Consider the following 4514-nt stretch of genomic DNA (forward strand, 5'->3'; position numbering starts at 1 on the left):
TTTTTATTTGTTTTTATCTTTTTCTTTTCCTTCTTTTTTTCTTTTTTCTTTCTTTCCCTTTCTTTCCCCCTGGTTTCAGGTCTTTCCTGATTTATTTAGAGTATATTTTCTGGGGACGTTGTTACCCCGTTAGCATTTTGTTCTCTCATTCGTCTATTCTCTTCTGGACAAAATGACAAGATGGAAAAAATCACCTCAACGAAAAGAACAAGAGGCAGTACCGACTGCCAGGGACCTACCTACTACGGACATTAGTACGATGTCAGATCTAGAGTTCAGAATCATCACTTTAAAGATACTAGCTGGGCTTGAAAAAAGCATGGAAGATATTAGAGAAACCCTCTCTGGAGAAATAAAAGAACTAAAATATAACAAGTCAAAATCAAAAAGGCTATTAATGAAGTGCAATAAAAAATGGGGGCACTAACTGCTAGGATAAATGAGGCAGAAGAGTGAATCAGTGATATAGAAGACCAAATGATGGAAAATAAAGAAACTGAGAAAAAGAGAGATAAACAACTACTGGATCACGAGGGCAGAATTCGAGAGATAAGTGATACCATAAGACGAAACAACATTAGAATAATTGGGATCCCAGAAGAAGAAGAAAGAGAGAAAGGGGCAGAAGGTCTATTGGAGCAAATTATAGCAGAGAACTTCCCTAATTTGGGGAAGGAAACAGGCATCAAAATCCAGGAGGCACAGAGAACCCCTCTCAAAATCAATAAAAATAGGTCAACACCCCGACATCTAATAGTAAAACTTACTAGTCTCACAGACAAAGAGAAAATCCTGAAAGCAGCTCGGGAGAAGAGATCTGTAACCTAAAATGGTAGAAACATTAGATTGGCAACAGACCTATCCACAGAGACCTGGCAGGCCAGAAAGGACTGGCAGGATATATTCAGAGCACTAAATGAGAAAAATATGAAGCCAAGAATACTATATCCAGCTAGGCTGTCATTGAAAATAGAAGGAGAGATAAAAAGCTTCCAGGACAAACAAAAACTAAAGGAATTTGCAAACACGAAACCAGCCCTAACAGAAATATTGAAAGGGGTCCTATAAGGAAAGAGAGAGCCTAAAAGCAACATAGACCAGAAAGGAACACAGACAATATACAGTAACAGTCACCTTACAGGCAATACAATGGCACTAAATTCCTATCTTTCAATAGTTACCCTGGATTTAAGTGGGCTAAATGGCCCCAACCAAAAGACACAGGCTATCAGATTGGATTAAAAACCAAGACCCATCGATATGCTGTCTGCAAGAGACTCATTTTAGACCCAAAGACACCCCCAGATTGAAAGGTGTCTTTCAAAGGGGGTGGAAAACCATTTACCATGCTAATGGACACCAAAAGAAAGCTGGGGTGGCAATCCTTATATCAGACAAATTAGATTTTAAACCAAAGACTATAATAAGAGATGAGGAAGGACACTATATCCTACTTAAAGGGTCTGTCCAACAAGAAGATCTAACAATTGTAAATAACTATGCCCCTAACATGGGAGCAGCCAAATATATAAGCCAATTAATAACAAAAGCAAAGAAACACATCGACAACAATACAATAACAGTGGGGAACTTTAACACCCCCCTCACTGAAATGGACAGATCATCTAAGCAAAAGATCAACAAAGAAATAAAGACTTTAAATGACACACTGGACCACATGGACTTCACAGATATATTCAGAACATTCCATCCCAAAGCAAGAGAATACACATTCTTCTCTAGTGCCCATGGAACATTCTCCAGAATCGATCACATCCTAGGTCACAAATCAGGTCCCAACCGGTACCAAAAGATTGGGATCATTTCCTGCATATTTTCAGACCACAATGCTTTGAAACTAGAACTCAATCACAAAAGGAAAGTCAGAAAGAACTCAAATACATGGAAGCTAAAGAGCATCCTACTAAAGAATGAATGGGTCAACCAGAAAATTAAAGAAGACTTAAAAAAATTCATGGAAACCAATGAAAATGAAAACACAACTGTTCAAAATCTTTGGGATGCAGCAAAGGCAGTCCTAAGAGGAAAGTATATAGCAATACAAGCCTTTCTCAAGAAACAAGAAAGGTCTCAAATACACAACCTAAACCTACACCTAAAGGAGCTGGAAAAAGAACAGCAAATAAAGCCTAAACCCAGCAGGAGAAGAGAAATAATAAAGATCAGAGCAGAAATCAAAGAAATAGAAACCAAAAGAACAGTAGAACAGATCAACGAGACTAGGAGCTGGTTCTTTGAAAGAATTAACAAGATTGATAAGCCCCTGGCCAGACTTATCAAAAAGAAAAGAGAAATGACCCAATCAACAAAATCATGAATGAAAGAGGACAGATCACAACCAACAATGAAGAAATACAAACAATTATAAGAACATATTATGAGCAACTCTGTGCCAGCAAATTAGATAATCTGGAAGAAATGGCTGCATTCCTAGAGATGTATCAACTACCAAAACTGAACCAGGAAGAAATAGAAAACCTGAACAGACCTATAACCACTAAGGAAATTGAAGCAGTCATCAAAAATCTCCCAAGAAACAAAAGCCCAGGGCCAGATGGCTTCCCAGGGGAATTCTACCAAACATTTCAAGAAAAATTAATACCAATTCTTCGGAAACTGTTCCAAAAAATAGAAATGGAAGGAAAACTTCCAAACTCGTTTTATGAGGCCACCATTCCCTTGATCCCCAAACCAGACAAAGACGCCATCAAAAAGGAGAATTACAGACCAATATCCCTGATGAACAGGGATGCAAAAATTCTCACCAAAATACTAGCCAATAGGATCCAACAGGACATTCAAAGGATTATTCACCATGACCAAGTGGGATTTATCCTTGGGCTGCAAGGTTGGTTCAACATCCACAAATCAACCAACGTGATACAATACATTAACAAAAGAAAGAGCAAGAATCATATGATCCTCTCAATAGATGCAGAAAAAGCATTTGACAAAGTACAGCATCCTTTCTTGATCAAAACCCTTCAGAGTATGGGCATAGAGGGTACATACCTCAATATCCTAAAAGCCATCTATGAAAAACCCACAGTGAATATCATTCTCAATGGGGAAAAACTGAGAGCTTTCCCCCTAAGGTCAGGAACGTGGCAGAGATGTCCACTATCACCACTGCTATTCAACATAGTATTAGAAGTCCTAGCCACAGCAATCAGACAACAAAAAGAATTAAAGGCATCCAAATCGGCAAAGAAGAAGTCAAACTCTCACTCTTTGCAGATGATATGATACTTTATGTGAAAACCCAAAACACTCGACCCCAAAACTGCTAGAACTCATACAGGGATTCAGTAAAGTGGCAGGATATAAAATCAATGCACAGAAATCAGTGGCGGGAGCCTGGGTGGCTCAGTCGGTTAAGCAACTGCCTTCGGCTCAGGTCATGATCCGAGGGTCCTGGGATCGAGTCCCGCATCGGGCTCCCTGCTCTGCGGGGAGCCTGCTTCTCCCTCTCCCACTCCCCCTGCTTGTGTTCCCTCTCTCGCTGTGTCTCTCTCTGTCAAATAAATAAATAAAATCTTTAAAAAAAAAAGAAAAGAAAAGAAAAGAAATCAGTGGCATTCCTATACACCAACAACAAGTCAGAAGAAAGAGAATTTAAGGAGTCAATCCCATTTACAATTGCACCCAAAACCATAAGATACCTAGGAATAAATATAACCAAATAAGCAAAGAATCTGTACTCAGAAAACTATAAAATACTCATGAAAGAAATCGAGGAAGACACAAAAAATGGAAAAACGTTCCATGCTCATGGATTGGAAGAACAAATATTGTGAAGATGTCAATGCTTCCTAGAGCATCTATGCATTCAATGCAATCCCCATCAAAATACCATCCACTTTTTTCAAAGAAATGGAACAAATAATCCTAAAATTTGTGTGGAAACAGAAAAGACCCAGAATAGCCAGAGGAATGTTGAAAAAGAAAAGCAAAGCTGGTGGCATCACAATTCCGGACTTCAAGCTCTATTAAAAAGCTGTCATCATCAAGTCAGTATGGTACTGGCACAAAAACAGACACATAGATCAGTGGAACAGAATAGAGAGAGCAGAAATGGACCCTCAACTCTATGGTCAACTCATCTTTGACAAAGCAAGAAAGAATGTCCAATGGAAAAAAGACTGTCTCTTCAACAAATGGTGTTGGGAAAATTGGACAGCCACATGCAGAAGAATGAAACTAGACCATTTTCTTACACACACAAAAATAGGCTCAAAATGGTTGAAAGACCTAAATGTGAGACAGGAGTCCATCAAAATCCTAAAGGAGAACACAGGCAGCAACCTCTTCGACCTCAGCTGCAGCAACTTCTTCCTAGAAACATCGCCAAAGGCAAGGGAAGCAAGGGCAAAAATGAATATTGGGACTTCATCAAGATAAAAAGCTTTTGCACAGCAAAAGAAACAGTCAACAAAACCAAAAGACAACCGACAGAATGGGAGAAGATATTTGCAAATGACATATCAGATAAA

The sequence above is a fragment of the Phoca vitulina genome, unplaced genomic scaffold (assembly GCF_004348235.1).
Source record: "Phoca vitulina isolate PV1807 unplaced genomic scaffold, GSC_HSeal_1.0 scaffold22, whole genome shotgun sequence".
In the NCBI taxonomy this organism is placed as follows: Eukaryota; Metazoa; Chordata; class Mammalia; order Carnivora; family Phocidae; genus Phoca; species Phoca vitulina.